This window comes from Salvelinus fontinalis, chromosome 30, assembly GCF_029448725.1.
Source record: "Salvelinus fontinalis isolate EN_2023a chromosome 30, ASM2944872v1, whole genome shotgun sequence".
NCBI classification, from domain to species: Eukaryota; Metazoa; Chordata; class Actinopteri; order Salmoniformes; family Salmonidae; genus Salvelinus; species Salvelinus fontinalis.
The window spans coordinates 25,269,057-25,287,994 of NC_074694.1; the positions used below are offsets into that span (position 1 = coordinate 25,269,057).

At 43.5% G+C, this 18,938-nt stretch overlaps 1 long non-coding RNA gene across 1 annotated transcript; it reads left to right on the plus strand.

Annotated features, from left to right (window-relative positions):
- The first annotated feature begins 471 nt into the window (after positions 1-471).
- LOC129828876 (uncharacterized) lies at positions 472-6,967 on the plus strand. The gene is made up of 3 exons (XR_008755310.1): positions 472-744; positions 894-940; positions 6,879-6,967. It is a non-coding gene; the product is annotated as an uncharacterized LOC129828876 (long non-coding RNA).
- Positions 6,968-18,938: the final 11,971 nt, after the last annotated feature.

Consider the following 18,938-nt stretch of genomic DNA (forward strand, 5'->3'; position numbering starts at 1 on the left):
TTGGCACATCGACGGTACCGGCTTCAGATGACTCCCAGATGATAGTCTCATCTTTCCAAAAGGTGGTCATATTAGTTTGTATGCCAAACAATGCAGACGCGGCTAGAGGCGTTTTCGCGAGAAGACCGATTTTTAGTATGTCTCATGGTCTGACAAACACTGCTGTAGCTCGGCTCCCTTCCACTGCGGATGCGGAGGGCAGTCATAGGCAGAGATATCTCTAGCTTAAACTGATGAATTTTGATGGTGATCTTTTGTATTATGTTACTTAGATTGACGCACCGGTGCAACAATAAACTCTTAAGAGGTTTGCACAGGTGATGTTCAAATGACAGTCATGACAGATCCTGGAAACCATTTTCCTTTCCTTTCATTCTTCTAGTCTCTCATTATTCATAGGTAGAAGTTTGACGTGGCAAGGAGGTGACTTTCATTTCACTAGAACAGAAACAGAAACTTAGACACGGGACATATAAAGACCTGTGTTCTACGAAGCCATCACATTAAGGTTATTCCCTACTCTGGTTATTAAAAGGCTCTGAACTTGTCAAGCACAAGCAGTCAAAAATGGTTGGCTAATTATAGTCCAGACGAAGTAGTTAAATGCAGGATGATGGCCAGGATGATGAACTCTAACGATTCAGGATTGGAACGAGGATATGGAAACAACTACCAGATCACAACGCGTACATACTTCCAACAGCCAGGTTCCTATACTGAGAGAACCCCAAATGTGAGAAACAGGTGAGTCTACAAGGACAATTATTGGGTTGTCATTCTGTTGTTGACCAAGATTATACTTTTGAAATTATAACTGAAGGAGAATACTGATCTAACTTTTATAATCTTATTAAAAAAGACTAAAACATAATTCTATTATCATACTCCAACAGGAAGTGGAATGTTGGTTCCAAGACGTTCCAGAAAAGACCTAATTCTCGTAAGACAACATTTAAAATCTATTACCAAATCAATGAGAAAACTTGTGCACAAACCCCATGTACACTGTTTATTTGTTTTGTAAAGGATGCAACAGCAAATCCATTAAAGGAGGACAAACAATCTAAAACATTTATCTGATAACCGACCATAATATAGATGATGCAGTGCCTTCAGAAAGTGTTCACACCCATTTACTTTTTCCAACTTTTGTAGTGTTACAGCGTGGATTTAAAATGGATTAAATTCAGAATTTTTTGTCACTGGCCTACAAACAATACCCCATAATGTCAAATTGGTAGTATGTTTTTTGAAAATGTTACAAATTCATTCAAATGAAAAGTTGAAATGTCTTAAGTCAATAGGTATTGTAAAAACTATTAGTCGCTAAATCTGTATATATATATAACTGATAACTGATTGGTTCTGATTGGTTCAGTCCTCTATAGTGCTGTCCGGTTAGAAGACGATGTTGAGGCCCATCACTGTACTCTTGATAGTTACTACCACACACACACACACACACACACACACACACACACACACACACACACACACACACACACTTGTCTATAAAGGACTATAAACACAGCATTACTATAAACATCAATTTAAACATTAATCTCTTGGAGAGAGAAACAAATTACTTGGATTGACAAAGGATCAAGATTTATGACACCCTCTCTCTCTTGTGTGAGAATCTTATCAGATCTGCCCTGGCGCAACAGGGTCATAAATTACTCTGCGCATGAGCAAGCTGTCAGGACCCGGTGAGAGAAAGTCACTAATAGTTGGCAGAACCCAGAAGATGAGGCAGACTCAGCAGTACTAGAGATAATAATTTAATAAAAGGACAAGATCTTCAGGCAAAGAATATAAATCCACCACGTCCAAAATAAAGCCAAGAGGCACAAAATGGATATCCTCCAAAATACAAAGAAACTCCACAAAGAGGTAAAAACAGCAGGGAAAAACAAACCTCAAAAGACTACTCAAAAATACACAAGAACTAAACCAGAGAACCTCTGGAAAATCCAATAAGAGAACTATATGTTTCACACAAAAAGGCTTGGGCTGGGGCTGGGTGCTAACATACTGAGCAAAGAACTGAGGAACACACAGGGTTTAAATACAAACAAGGGAACGACACACAGGTGCAAACAATAAAAGAGCAAGGAAAAAACAAAAGGTTCAAAAAAGGTGCAATGGGGACATCTAGTGACAAAAACCAGAACAGTCCTGGCCAAAACCTGACACAAGCTCCAAGAACAGTCTGGGATGACTCTAGAAGCTCACCCATGGCAGCACAATAAAACACCTTAATAAAGGCCACTATAGAGACGCTGTGGTAGCGTGTGGATGCAAAAGACAATGTTTACCAATACAACAATTAAACCACTTCTGCAAAAGTATTGCAACCAATGCAATAATAACACTTATGGCAGTACATATTTACATACAGATGAAGTCGGAAGTTTACATACACCTTAGCCAAATACATTTAAACTCAGTTTTTCACAATTCCTGACATTTAAACCTAGTAAAAATTCCCTGTCTTAGGTCAGATAGGATTACCACTTTATTTTAAGAATGTGAAATGTCAGAATAATAGTAGAGAGAATGATTTATTTCAGTTTTTCTTTCTTTCATCACATTCCCAGTGGGTCATAAGTTTACGTATACTCAATTAGTATTTGGTAGCCTTTAAATTATTTAACTTGGGTCAAATGTTTCGGGAAACCTTCCACAAGCTTCCCACAATAGGTTGGGTGAATTTTGGCCCATTCCTCCTGACAGAGCTGGTGTAACTGAGTCAGGTTTGTAGGCCTCCTTGCTCGCATACGCTTTTTCAGTTCTGCCAACAATTTTTCTATAGGATTGAGGTCAGGGCTTTGTGATGGCCACTCCAATACCTTGACTTTGTTGTCCTTAAGTCATTTTGCTACAACTTTGGAAGTATGCTTGGGGTCATTGTCCATTTGGAAGACCCATTTGCAACCAAGCTTTAACTTCCTGACTGATGTCTTGAGATGTTGCTTCAATATATCCACATAATGATCCTCCCTCATGATGCCATCTATTTTGTGAAGGCTTGCAAGGCTCACCCTTTTTCCTCCAAACATAACGACGGTCATTATGGCCAAACAGTTCTATTTTTGTTTCATCAGACCAGAGGACATTTCTCCAAAAAGTACGATCTTTGTCCCCATGTGCAGTTGCAAACCGTAGTCTGGCTTTTTAATGGAGGTTTTGGAGCAGTGGCTTCTAACTTGCTGAGCGGCCTTTCAGGTTATGACGATATAGGACTCGTTTTACTGTGGATATAGATACTTCTGTACCTGTTTCCGGCAGCATCTTCACAAGGTCCTTTGCTGTTCTTCTGGGACTGATTTGCACTTTTCGCACCAAAGTATGTTCATCTCTAGGAGAAAGAACGCGTCTCCTTCCTGAACGGTATGACGGCTGCGTGGTCCCATGGTGTTTATACTTGCATACTATTGTTTGTACAGATGAACGTGGTACCTTCAGGCATTTGGAAATTGCTCCCAAGGATGAACCAGACTTGTGGAGGTTTACAAATCTTATTTTTCCTGAGGTCTTGGCTGATTTCTTTTGATTTTCCCATGATGTCAAGCAAGGAGGCACTGAGTTACTGAGTTTGAAAGTAGGCCAATACATCCACAGGTACACCTCCAATTGACTCAAATTATGTCAATTATCCTATCAGAAGCTTCTAAAGCCATGATTTAATTTTCTGCAATTTTCTAAGCTGTTTAAAGGCACAGTCAACTTAGTGTATGTAAACTTCTAACCCACTGGAATTGTGATACAGTGAATTATAAGTTAAATAATCTGTCTGTAAACAATTGTTGGAAAAATTACTCGTGTCATGCACAAAGTAGATGTCCTAACCGACTTGCCAAAACTATAGTTTGTTAACAAGTGTGGATAAGTTTAAAAACAAGATTTAATTTGCGGAGTGGTTTAAAAACAAGATTTAATAGCTCCAAATAAAGTGTTTGTAAACTTCCGACTTCAACTGTATGATAAGCAATACGCAAAGCAGCAATACAGTAGAACATATGGCTGAAACTTATCAAAGTAACATGAAGTAATTAGTGGTAATTATCTATTATTACACAGCATGTGCGTCTTCTCCCTTCGGACGACGATGACACTCCGACCTGAGTGGACAGGCGGTGTCCAGATGTGCATTACCAAGCACTCTGATTGGTTGGGAATGGCAGGGCTATGATGGGTGATTGATAACTTAAGTAGACTGAGCAGCCAAACTAACGTGACTGAAGGGAAACTGAAGGGACTGCGAGGGAAAGTTGGATAGAGAGGAAAGGTGAGGACGGCCTTTTTTACAGCCTAAATCAGTTCAGGAGTAAAGATGTGTTTAACAAGTCACATAATAAGTTACTTGGACCCACTCTGTGTGCATTAATAGTGTTTAACATGATTTTTGAATGATTACTTCATCTCTGCACCCAGCACATACAATTATCTGTAACTTCCCTCAGCCGAGCATTACAGATTCAACCACAAAGACCAAGAAGGCCACCTATTGGTAGATGGGTAAAAATACAATAACTGAATATCCCTTTGAGCATGGTGAAGTTATTAATTATACTTTGGACATCCTTCCTAACTCTTAACGGAGAGGAAAGAAACCGCTCAGCCATACTGCTCGTTCTGTGTGTGATTTCCTGCAAGACAGGAATGTCAGTGTTCTGCCATGGCCAGCGAAAAGCCCAGATCGCAATCCCATTGAGCATGTCTGGGACCTGTTGGATCGAAGGGTGAGGGCTAGGGCCATTCCCCCCAGAAATATCTGGGAACTTGCAGGTGCCTTGGTGGAAGAGTGGGGTAACATCTCACAGCAAGAACTGGCAAATCTGATGCAGTCCACGAGGATGAGATTAAGTACTGCATACTTAATGCAGCTGGTGGCCACACCAGATACTGACTGTTAATTTTGATTTTGACCCCCCCTTTGTTCAGGGACACATTATTAAATTTCTGTTAGTCACATGTCTGTGGAACTTGTTCAGTTTATGTCTCAGTTGTTAAATCTTGTTATGTTCATACAAATATTTACGCATGTTAAGTTTGCTGACAATAAACGCAGTTGACAGTGAGAGGACGTTTCTTTTTTTGCTGAGTTTAGAATACAAAATGTTCACCATACAACAATATCACAATGTATGTGTATGCAATCATTTTATCATCAATTTCTCTCAGCCAATCATCAGACGTTTGTGTAAGTGCTCTGCTTGTTGATTGTCCTTCCCTATAACCGTGCTAAAAGTCTGTTGTCAATTTGTTTACTGTGAAATAGCATTGTATCTGGTCAAACCAGATCCAGCAGGTTTGCAAGCAGAGTAAAACAAAATTAACAAAACTGATGTATCTTTCAGGACCTATTCAGGCCGTCGGTAGATACACCCGATACAAAAATTTTATTAAATGATTGTGTACTCACTCCTGCTTGCTATATTGAACTATTTGCCGAAAACAATTGACCGATTCTCGGAAGACATTCGCTCTGCTAATCGTCAGCAGGAGGAGAACAATTAACTTTTTGTCCTGAATACAAAGTATTTGTTTGGGGCAAATGCAATACAACACATTACTGAGTACCAATCCTCATATTTTCAAGCATAGTGGTGGCTACATCATGTTATGGGTATGCTTGTAATCGTTAAGGACTAGTGAGTTTTTCAGGATAAAAAAAGAAATGTAATGGAGCTAAGCACAGGCAAAATCCTATTGGAAAACCTGGTTCAGTCTGCTTTCCACAAGACACTGCGAGATTAATTCACCTTTCAGCAGGACAATAACCTAACATGCAAGGCCAAATATACACGAGTTCCTTACCAAGAAGACAGCAAATGTTGCTGAAGGGCCGAGTAACAGTTTTGACTGAAATTTGTTTCAGAATCTATGGCAAGACCTAAAGATGGGCCTCCCGAGCGGCGCAACGGTCTAAGGCACTGTATCGCTGTGTTGCAGCGTCACTACAGCCTGGGGTTTGATCCCAGGCTGTGTCATTACTGTCCGTGACTGGGAGTCTCATATGCGGCACACAATTGACCCAACGTCTTCCGGGTTAGGGGAGACTTTGGCCGGTGAGGCTTTGGCCGGTGAGGCTTTGGCCGGTGAGGCTTTGGCCGGTGAGGCTTTGGCCGGTGAGGCTTTGGCCGGTGAGGCTTTGGCCGGTGAGGCTTTGGCCGGTGAGGCTTTGGCCGGTGAGGCTTTGGCCGGTGAGGCTTTGGCCGGTGAGGCTTTACTTGGCTCATCGCGCTCTAGCAACTCCTTGTGGCATGCCTGGTGTCTGCAAGCTGACTTCGGTCAAGTTGAACGTTGTTTCCTACGACACATTGGTGCAGCTGTCTTCTGAGTTAAGAGAGCGGGTGTTAAGAAGCGTGGTTTGGCGGGTCATGTTTCGGAGGACGCATGACTCAACCTTTGCCTCTCCCGAGCCTGTTGGGGAGTTGCTGCGATGAGACAAGATCGTAATCATGAAATTGGGGGTAAAAATTACAACAACAAAAAAAGACCTGAAAAGGGTTGTCAAGCAATGAACATGATTTTTACCTTGTCAGCTCAGGGATTCAATCTAGCAACCTTTCGGTTACTGGCTCAACGCTCTAACCACTAAGGTACCTGCCGCCCCAGGTAGCTTAGCATTTTTTAAGCTTAAATCTTATAATTTATTTGTATTTTTTATAATTAAATCCATTTTAATCCCACTTTGTAATATCAAGGGGTGTAAATACTTTCTGAAGGCAGTGTATTTCAAGAACTGCATCATAAGCATTTTTGATATGGTAAAGTGTACCTAAAAATGCAGGAAGTAATGGTACAAGAGTGGGTTTAGGAATTATGCTAACCTGAGATTTTAATGTACCTGAAAAACACCTTTAATGCAGGGAGGAATGGTTCCAGGACTGCTTCATTAGAATACACCATACACAGGGGAAAAGAAAGGAATACATCTGCTCTGCATGACACAAGTCGAAGAACTACACAAGGTGAGACAGTAAAGATTTGTCGCACAATATACAGTATCAGTCAAAAGTTTGGACACACCTACTCATTCAAGGATTTTTCTATTTTTTTCTATTTTCTACATTGTAGAATAATAGTGAAGACATCAAAACTATGAAATAACACATATGGAATCATGTAGTAACCAAAAAAGTGTTAAACAAATCAAAATTGATTTTATATTTGAGATTCTTCAAAGTAGCAACCCTTTGCCTTGATGAAAGCTTTCCAAACTCTTGGCATTCTCTCTTCATGAGAGTTAGTCACCTGGAATGCATTTCAATTAACAGTTGTGCCTTGCTAAAAGTTAATTTCTGGAATCACTTTCCTTCTTAATGCGTTTGAGCATATCAATTGTGTTGGGACAAGGAAGGGGTGGTATACAGAAGATAGTCCTATTTGGTAAAAGACCAAGTCCATATTATGGCAAGAACAGCTCAAGGAAGCAAAGAGAAACCACAGACCACCATTATTTTAAGACATGAAGGTAAGTCAATGCAGAAAATCTCAAGAACTTCAAGTGCAGTCGCAAAACCATCAAGCGCAATGATGAAACTGGCTCTCATGAGGACCACCACAGGAAAGGAAGACCCAGAGTTACCTCTGCTGCAGAAGATAAGTTCATTAGAGTAAACTGCACCTCAGATTGCAGCCCAAATAAATGTTTCAGAGTTCAAGTAACACACATCTTAACATCAACTGTTCAGAGGAGACTGTGTGAATCAGGCCTTCATGGTCAAATTGCTGCAAAGAAACCACTACTAAAGGACACCAATAAGAAGAAGAGACTTGCTTGGGTCAAGAAACACAAGCAATGGACATTAGACCGGTGAAATCTGTCCTTTAGACTGATGAGTCCAAATTTGCGATTTTTGGCTCCAACCGCCGTGTCTTTGTGAGACGCAGAGTAGGTGAACAGATGATCTCCGCATGTGTGGTTCCCACAGTGAAGCATGGAGGAGGAGGTGTGATGGTGTGGGGATGCTTTGCAGCACACTTAACCAGCATGGCTACCACAGCATTTTTCAGCGATATGCCATCCCATCTGGTTTGCCCTTAGTGGAACTATCATTTGTTTTTCAACACGACAATGACCCAACACACCTCCAGGCTGTGTAAGGGTTATTTGACCAAGGAGAGTGATGGAGTGCTGCATCAGATGACCTGGCCTCTACAATTACCCGACCTCAACCCAATTGAGATGGTTTGGGATGAGTTGGACCACAGAGGGAAGGAAAAGCATCCAACAAGTGCTCGCATATGTGGGAACTCCTTCAAGACTGTTGGAAAAGCATTCCAGGTGAAGTTGGTTAAGAGAATGCCAAGAGTGCAAAGCTGTCATCAAGGCAAAGGGTGGTTACTTTCAAGAATCTCAAATATAAAATATATTTTGATTTGTTTAACACTGTTTTGGTTGCTACATGATTCCATATGTGTTATTTCACAGTTTTGATGTCTTAACTATTATTTTCCAATGTAGAAAATACAAAACAATACAAAAACTTTGAATGAGTAGGTGTGTCCAAACTTTTGACTGGTACTGTATATTGTTGAAACACTTTAGCTTCCACAATATCATACAAAATAATTATATTCATTTGACATAGGTGACACTTCAACAGCACACAAAATCCCAAGCTGTTTGTTAAAGATGATTGTGAATGGCCTACAACCATTGTCCATTGTTGAAGACAAAGGTATCTGCGATATTATGAGGGCCATTGAGCCCACACCGAAACTTTCACGAGTGACATCCAAAGACCTACGCATTCAACTTCTTCAAATGTATAAAGAGACTAAAGAGATGGTGAAAAAAGAATTGGCTTCATCAGATGACATTTCGTTGACATCAGAATTGTGGGTTTCAAGAGCTGAAGTATCTTTTGTGACGGTGACCTGTCACTATCTAGGCAAAGACTGGCATCTGAAGTCCCATGTGTTGGAAACAGCCAATTTACCGGATGAACATACGCCAAAAAACATAGTGGACCAGTTGCTGAAGACAGCAAAAGCATGGGGCATTAAAGACAAAATCCATACCGTTGTCATGGAAGGAGGAACAACCATGAAGGACGAAGTCTCAAAAGCTGGATGGACACACATCTCTTGTCTTGCTTATACTTTGGACTTGGTGTTCAAAGATGTCCTAGAAAAATATCCTGGACTTAAAACTCTGCTGAAAAAGTCCCAGAATGTTGTGAGGTTCTTCCACTGTGACATCCAAGCAGAACAAAACCTCAAGGAGTACCAACTGAAGCTAAAGTTGCCTGAAAGTGGACTGATCCAGTCTGTTGGTAACGGTTGGCTCTCTTCACTCAGTATGCTGGAGCGATTTGTAGAACAGCACCAGGCCATTACAGCTGTGCTCCTTCAGAGGCTTGAGTACAACCTATGGCTTGCAGACGAAGACATAAAGACAATCAATGATGTCATAGCCGCACTTCAGCCTTTCAAAAAGGCAACAAGAGAAATGCCAAGAGCGGGATATGAATCCATATCATTTATCATTCCACTTATGACCAGATGTCAGAGAGACATCGAACAGTTGGCACGAAATGGTAACGAGGTAGCATTCGGTCTGGCCAAAATGTGTGAATGGCATTTTTGCAATGTCAAGTTCAACCGCTGGCTTACAGTTAGCACAGTCCTGGACCCAAGATTCAAGAAGCTCCAACTCTCTGATGATAACAATGTCCAGTTTTCCAGAGGACAAATCCTCAAAGCAATGGATGACATCAGCACAAGTGCAGTGTCTGCTCCAGTTGGTTTTGGCAACCAATCACACTTTGATTGTGACTTTATGAAGTATGTCAAAGAGAGACCCATCACAATGTTTCAGAGCCCCCTGAAATGGTGGTGGGTCAAAAAAGACTTAGTGGATCTAAGAAGGATTGCACGTAAATACCTTGGCGTTGTTTGCACAGCAATACCACTGGAGAGAGTTTTCGCCAAAGAAGAGAGCGATGTCTTCTGTAACAGGCGAAGCTGCTTAGAGACGGAAAATGTCAATTTGGTACTATTTCTAAACAGCAACTGTTCTACAACAATGTAGCAACTCACTGGGGAAAAAACGAGTTGAATCAACGTTGTCTCCACGTCATTTCAAACCAAAAATCTATGTGATGACGTTGAATCAAAGCGGAAAACTAATTGGATTTGCAAAAAGTAATCGACGTGACATTTTATATTTTTTTCACCTCATTTTTTACCTTAATCCAATGACATGGTGAATATGTTTGTTGATTTCACGTTGAATTCACTTTAGTTGACAACTCAACCAAATGTAAATCAAAACAAGACTTTGAATTGATGTCTGTGCCCAGTTGGAACACACCAATGACAAAAGTACTCTTTCAATTATAAAGCAACCTGAGATTATATACTGTATATATAAAATACTGTACAAATATGTGATGACCATGTGTTTATATAAACTACAATGTAAACATAACTGTCAATTACCTAAGACAGAATTTTATTTCAAACATTACAACATAAACATTAGAACCTGATCAACCTTTAATCGAGAGTAAAAAACGATAACACTGAAAACACAGATTACGACTGCCACCTGGTGGAAAAGATAACACTTTTTTGTGTGCAACAGGCAAGATACATTATCTTTCAGTATGATACTGGATGAGAACAAAATGATACACAAAATAACATCACCAGATTTTTGGGGGGATAAGATGAGAGTCACAAGAGGTCGATGTTTTACGCAGCTCTTTTCAGTTCTACCTTGAGCTTCCTGCATTAAAAATCTGATTGTTACCTGTGGGTTGAGTAAATCTTGACTCAAAATAATTATGTCATATAGTCATATTATATAGTCATATTGTTTGTACCAAGAATAAATATGAAGTGATGTTTGTTTACATTTATCAAATATACTGTCTGCAAAGCTATATGAAAACGTGTACATTTTTACATTTTCTGGCGGTGTTCGGCGGTCGACGTCACCGGTCTTCTAGCCATCATCGATCCATTTTTCATTTTCCATTGGTTTTGTCTTGTCTTCCCACACACCTGTTTTCAATCCCATCCATTACCTCTTGTGTATTTAACCCTCTGTTTCCCCTCATGTCTTTGTCAGAGATTGTTATTTGTCAAGTGTTGTGTTTATTGTGTATAGGTGTGCGACGGGTCATCGTACCCATATTTTGTTTTATGTTGTCCTATGAGTGTTATGGAGCAGATTACTGGGACTATAATTAAAAAACTCCATTCTACACTCTATTTGACTCTCCTGCGCCTGACTTCCCTGCCACTTATACACGCAACTGTGACAGAATCTCTGACCATTATATATGAAGTCAGCAGGAGAGGACACGACGCCCATGGAGGTGGAAAAGCGCGTTATGGAACAAGCGAAGGAGATTGACTGTTTGAGCGCCGTTATGGATCGCATTGTCCAGAATATGGATCGCTGGGAGAGACAGGGAGTTTCTCCAGCGCCTCCACTGCCACAACTGGGATTTACCTTTAACGCGTTTTCCCCACCTGAACCTAACAAAATCCGTTTACCCCTACCCACGGGTTACAATGGAGATACTGCCGGCTGCCAGGGTTTCCTCCTTAAACTGAACTTATATCTGGCCACGATCTCCCCAGTACCATCCGATCGGGAGAAGAGTTCCGCCCTCGTCTCATGCCTCACCGGGAAAGCACGGGAGTGGGCCAGCGCTGTGTGTAGAGAGGAGAATGCGGCGTTGGACCATTTTGAGGAGTTCACCCTTTATTTCAGGAGAGTATTCGACCATCCTCCCGAAGGAAAAACGGCGGGTGAGCTCCTCTATCATCTGAGGCAGGAGACGAGGAGTGCCCAGGAGTTTGCTTTGGAGTTTAGGACCTTGGCTGCTGGCGCTGGATGGAGCGACAGGGCCCTGATCGACCAGTACCGCTGTAGTCTACGCGAGGACGTCCGTCGGGAGCTGGCCTGTAGAGACACCACCCTCAACTTTGACCAGCTGGTGGACATGTCTATCAGGCTGGACAACATGCTGGCTACTCGTGGACGTCTAGATCGGGGTCTGGTTGTTCCATCCTCCCGCACCCTCTCTCCCGAACCTATGGAATTGGGAGGGACGGTGCGCCGGGAGACCGGAGGGGGTGCCCGCTCGAGCACCATCTGTGGTCGCAGAGATCACACTGCTGGTCGGTGCCGGGTTGGTTCCTCTGGGAATAGAGAAGGCAGGCAGGGCACTCTGGCATCACCCCAGGTGAGTAGGCACCATTCTCATCCAGAGCCCTCTGTTGCACTTATGTTTGTCTCTGTCACTTTTCCGGATTTTTCCCTGCATTCCCAGTATAAGGCGCTAGTAGATTCAGGCGCGGCTGGAAATTTCATTAATAAAAATTTAGCTCATAGTTTAGGGATCCCTATTGTGTCTGTGGATATGCCTTTCCCTATTCATGCCTTAGATAGTCGACCATTAGGGTCAGGTTTTATCAGGGAGGTCACCGCACCGTTGTATATGATAACGCAGGGGGGTCACAAGGAGAAGATTAGTCTTTTTCTTATTGATTCCCCTGCGTATTCTGTGGTGCTAGGTCTACCCTGGTTAGTGTGTCATAACCCCACTGTTTCTTGGCCACAGAGGGCTCTCACGGTGTGGTCGCGAGAGTGCTCAGGTAGGTGTTTAGGGGTTTCCGTTGGTGCTACTACGGTGGAAAGTCCAGACCAGGTCTCCACCGTGCACATTCCTCCAGAATATGCCGATTTGGCTCTCGCCTTCTGTAAAAAGAAGGCGACTCAATTACCACCCCATCGACAGGGGGATTGTGCGATAGATCTCCTGGTAAACGCTGCATATCCCAGGAGTCACGTGTATCCCGTCGCAAGCGGAGACGGTGGCTATGGATACATATGTCTCTGAATCCCTGCGTCAGGGGTTCATTCAGCCATCCATTTCACCAGCCTCTTCGAGTTTCTTTTTTGTGAAGAAGAAGGATGGCGGTTTACGCCCGTGCATTGATTATCGAGGTCTCAATAAAATCACGGTGAAATATAGTTACCCGTTACCTCTGATAAATACAGTTATGGAGTCAATGCGTGGGGCACGCTTCTTCACAAAATTGGATCTCAGGAGTGCGTATAATCTGGTGCGTATTCGGAAGGGTGATGAGTGGAAGACGGCATTTAGCACCACCTCAGGTCATTATGAGTACCTGTTCATGCCATATGGGTTGATGAATGCTCCATCAGTCTTCCAATCATTTGTAGATGAGATCTTCAGGGACCTGCACGGGCAGGGTGTAGTGGTGTATATAGATGATATTCTGATATACTCCGCTACACGCGCCGAGCATGTGTCCCTGGTGCGCAGGGTGCTTGGTCGCCTGTTGGAGCATGATCTATATGTAAAGGCTGAGAAATGCTTGTTCTTCCAACAATCCATCTCCTTCCTAGGGCATCGGATTTCCACTTCAGGAGTGGAAATGGAGAGCGACCGCATTACAGCCGTGCGTAATTGGCCGACTCCAAACACGGTAAAGGAGGTGCAGCGTTTTTTGGGGTTTGCCAATTACTACCGGAGATTTATCCAGGGTTTTGGTCAGGTTGCGGCTCCCATTACCTCACTGCTAAAGGGGGGTCCGGTGCGCTTGCAGTGGTCGGCTGAGGCGAACAGGGCTTTTGGACACCTGAAGACTCTGTTTACCTTGGCGCCTGTGTTGGCTCATCCGGATCCCTCTTTGCCATTCATGGTAGAGGTGGACGCATCCGAAGCTGGGATAGGAGCAGTGCTCTCTCAGCGTTCGGGTGTGCCACTGAAGCTTCGCCCCTGTGCTTTCTTTTCGAAGAAGCTCAGCCCGGCGGAGCGAAACTATGATGTGGGGGACCGAGAGCTGTTAGCTGTCGTAGAAGCCTTGAAGGTGTGGAGGCACTGGCTTGAGGGGGCTAAACACCCTTTTCTCATCTGGACTGACCACCGAAATCTGGAGTACATCCGGCAGGCGAAGAGAATGAATCCTCGCCAGGCAAGGTGGGCCATGTTTTTCACTCGTTTTGTGTTTACTCTTACTTACAGACCAGGCTCCCAGAACGTCGAGATAGACGCATTGTCTCGGTTGTATGACACAGAGGAGCGGTCCATGGATCCCACTCCCATACTCCCAGCTTCGTGTTTGGTGGCGCCAGTAGTGTGGGAGCTGGACGCGGACATTGAGCGGGCGTCACGTGCAGAGTCCTCTCCTCCTGAGTGTCCTGCTGGTCGTCTGTATGTTCCGTCTGCTGTCCGCGACCGATTGATCTATTGGGCTCACACGTCACCCTCCTCTGGTCATCCTGGGATAGGTCGGACGATGCGCTGTCTTGATGGGAGGTACTGGTGGCCCACTTTAGCTAAGGACGTGAGGATTTATGTTTCCTCCTGCTCGGTGTGCGCCCAGTGCAAGGCTCCTAGACACCTGCCTAGAGGTAAGCTTCAACCTTTACCTGTTCCTCAACGGCTGTGGTCGCACCTGTCGGTGGATTTTTTGACTGATCTTCCACCTTCACAGGGTTACACCACGATCTTGGTCGTTGTGGATCGGTTTTCGAAGTCCTGTCGTCTCCTCCCTTTTCCCGGTCTCCCTAAGGCCTTACAAACTGCAGAGACCCTGTTTACACACGTTTTCCGGCACTATGGGGTGCCTGAGGATATAGTGTCTGATCGGGGTCCCCAGTTCACATCAAGGGTCTGGAAGGCGTTCATGGAACGTCTGGGGATCTCGGTTAGTCTTACCTCAGGTTTTCATTCCGAGAGTACTGGGCAGGTGGAGAGAGTTAACCAGGATGTGGGCAGGTTTCTGCGGTCCTATTGCCAGGACCGGCCGGGGGAGTGGGCGAAGTTCGTGCCCTGGGCAGAGATGGCCCAGAACTCGCTACGTCACTCCTCCACTAACCTTACTCCTTTTCAATGTGTATTAGGGTATCAGCCGGTTCTGGCTCCTTGGCATCAGAGTCAGACCGAGGCTCCTGCGGTGGACAATTGGTTTCGGCACGCTGAGGAAACCTGGGAGGCAGCCCACGTCCACCTTCAGCGTGCCATAAGGCGCCAGAAAATTGTCGCAGACCGTTGCCGCAGTGAGGCCCCGGTGTTCGCACCAGGGGACAGGGTCTGGCTCTCGACCCGAAACCTGCCCCTCCGCCTGCTCAGCCGGAAGCTGGGTCCGCGGTTTGTGGGGCCGTTTAAAGTCCTGAGGAGAGTGAACGAGGTATGTTATAGGTTACAACTACCCACTAATTACCGTATTAACCCCTCGTTCCATGTGTCTCTCCTCAGGCCGGTGGTGGCTGGCCTGCTCCAGGAGGCTGAAGTGCGTGAAGTTCCTCCACCTCCTCTAGACATCGAGGGGGTCCCGGCGTATTCTGTTCGATCCATTTTGGATTCGAGACGTCGGGTGAGGGGCCTTCAGTACCTCGTGGACTGGGAGGGGTACGGGCCGGAGGAGAGATGCTGGGTTCCGGTGGAGGACGTTTTAGATCCTTCCATGTTAAAAGAATTCCACCGCCTCCATCCGGATCGCCCTGCACCTCGCCCTCCGGGTCGTCCCCGAGGCCGGTGTCAACGCGCTGCTGGAGCCGCGCGTCAGGGGGGGGTAATGTCACGACTTCTACCGAAGTCGTTGCCTCTCCTTGTTCGGGCGGTGTTCGGCGGTCGACGTCACCGGTCTTCTAGCCATCATCGATCCATTTTTCATTTTCCATTGGTTTTGTCTTGTCTTCCCACACACCTGTTTTCAATCCCATCCATTACCTCTTGTGTATTTAACCCTCTGTTTCCCCTCATGTCTTTGTCAGAGATTGTTATTTGTCAAGTGTTGTGTTTATTGTGTATAGGTGTGCGACGGGTCATCGTATCCATATTTTGTTTTATGTTGTCCTATGAGTGTTATGGAGCAGATTACTGGGACTATAATTAAAAAACTCCATTCTACACTCTATTTGACTCTCCTGCTCCTGACTTCCCTGCCACTTATACACGCAACTGTGACAGGAAGCATTTCACAAAACTAAAGCCATTGGACATGTACAATAACTCTGTGCCAGCATCTACTTCACTACTGTGTTATGAAGAACAATTCAATGTTTCCCTTGTACAACCATCCTATTCAACTTTAGTCCAGTCCCACTGAAAACTACATCCCCCAGCAGGCAAAGTGATGCTTCCATTCTCACCACTGATGCAAAATCCCCTGTTGTAGAATGGGCAGACTTGAAGTCTTCTGGGGGGTGATCCAATGAACAGGGTACTCCAGGGGGTACTCCCAGTCATTGTAGTCCACTGATTGGACAAAGACAAAAAAGATTACTACTTTCACTAGTCAACGTCCATACTCTAATTGCCCCACACTGTAACGGAAAACTATAATTTATATTGGTAATTTGGGGTATTATCAACAGAAAAATGCGGTCAAATATTTTACTGCAGCAACTGTACATTATGGTGCATTGTGGTAAAATATTGTCGGCGGGGAAAGAATTTCTGTATTTCAAATGCTACTGTAACTCCATCCCACAGAATACAGCACCTTACTGTATTTGTGGAGCGACAAAAACCTTGTGTCCACAAGTGGATGCATGGTATTGTGGTTCTGGCTCATTAACATATTTTGAGCCATGCCTTGTAAGTGGCTACATTTCTTGCACCCTTTACTGAGAGTGCTGTACCAAATTAACTGATATGTGCTAGTAGCGTACCATCAATTTAAAATGTATAGGGGACAGATTGGAGTAGCAGCAAGTCTTAAACCTTCATGGTTGAGCATTTTGCCATGTCCTATTGGTCTGTTTTACCTTGTAGTTGCTGCCAGTTTGGTAGCCTTTGTTAAGGCCTTAAACGCAACTGATGTAAAACACAAAATATTAATTGATATGCCGTAATGTGTAAACACATCCCCTGTTGTAGAATGGGCAGACTTGAAGTCTTCTGGGGGGTGATCCAATGAACAGGGTACTCTAGGGGTTACTCCCAGTCATTGTAGTCCACTGATTGATTGGACAAAGACAAAAAAGATGATTACTTTCACTAGTCAACGTCCATACTCTAATTGGTCTACACTGTAACGGAAAACTATCATTTATTTAGGTAATTTGGGGTATTATGTAAACACATTACCTAGCAGCCAACCTAAAACCACCAATCCCTTGTAATTACAGTAAAATACTGTGAAATACAAACCCCATTTCCCCTCAATTAATTTAATTAATCTATTAATTCAATGCAAATACAGCAGCCTAAACTATTTTTTTTACAGTACAATACAGTTAATTTTACAGTATTGTATTATGTCATTACACAGTTACTTGCGACAGTTACTTTGAGACTGTATTAGGATTACAGTAGCTGTACTGCAATATAAAATACAGTAAATGACTTGCCAATGAGCTGCCTGTAAATTACTGACAATTTCAGGGCATCCCCTTTACAGTGTATGATTCTATTCAATGTGACCCCTATCACGCCTCATAGTTATACCATACCGTGATATCTCATTCCAGAGGGGGGTAGAAACCTAGTGGAAAAAGGATCATAGTTGCACTTGTTGGACACCCTTGAATCTCTCCTGTGCCCATGGAGGAACCTGCATGTGTAGCCATTCCTGCACTGTCTGCGTATCCAGAACCTGCACACAGGGTTGGGTAGGTTACTTTCTAAATGTAATCCATTACAGTTACAAGTTACCTGTCACAAATTGTAATCAGTAATGTAACTGTTGGATTACCCAAACTCAGTAACGGAATTTGATTACATTCCATTACTTTTCGATATGGTATATGGTATAAATTAACCAAATTGTTTTAACTGAGCATGACCCCAAAAATAAGGACTTATTAGCCAGCCCTACTCTGTTGTTTATGATTTTCAATCAATCAATCAAGTTTATTTTATATAGCCCTTCGTACATCAGCTAATATCTCGAAGTGCTGTACAGAAACCCAGCCTAAAACCCCAAACAGCAAGCAATGCAGGTGTAGAAGCACGGTGGCTAGGAAAAACTCCGTAGAAAGGCCAAAACCTAGGAAGAAACATAGAGAGGAACCAGGCTATGAGGGGTGGCCAGTCCTCTTCTGGCTGTGCCGGGTGGAGATTATAACAGAACTATGCCAAGATGTTCAAAATGTTCATAAGTGACAAGCATGGTCAAATAATAATCATGAATAATTTTCAGTTGGCTTTTCATAGCCGGTCATTAAGAGTTGAAAACAGCAGGTCTGGGACAGGTAGGGGTTCCGTAACCGCAGGCAGAACAGTTGAAACTGGAATAGCAGCAAGGCCAGGTGGACTGGGGACAGCAAGGAGTCATCATGCCCGGTAGGCCTGACGTATGGTCCTAGGGCTCAGGTCCTCCGAGAGAGAGAAAGAAAGAGAGAAGGAGAGAATTAGAGAGAGCCAAGATTTTCAAAATGTTCATAAATGACAAGCATGGTCAAATAATAATCAGGAATAAAAGTCAGTTGGCTTTTCATAGCCGATCATTAAGAGTTGAAAGCAGCAGGTCTGGGACAGGTAGGGGTTCCTAAAAAGGTTCATTTTGTTGTCATAGAGGACTGATTGGGCTCATTGATTCGAGTTGAAAAATAAATGCTGCGCTCATGGAATGGCATGCTTTGCCAAGAGTGTGCAAAGCTTTCATTAAGGCAAAAGGTGGCTACTTTGAAGAATAGAAAATAGAAAATAAGAAAAATAAAGAAATACCCTTGAATGAGTAGGTGTCCAAACTTTTGACTGGCACTGTACATAAACTCAGCAAAAAAAGAAACGTCCTCTTACTGTCAACTGCGTTCATTTTCAGCAAACTTAACATGTGTAAATATTTGTATGAACATAACAAGATTCAACAACTGAGACATGAACTGAACAGGTTCCACAGACATGTGACTAACAGAAATTGAATAATGTGTCCCTCAATAAAGAGGGGGGGTCCAAATCAAAATTAACAGTCATTATCTGGTG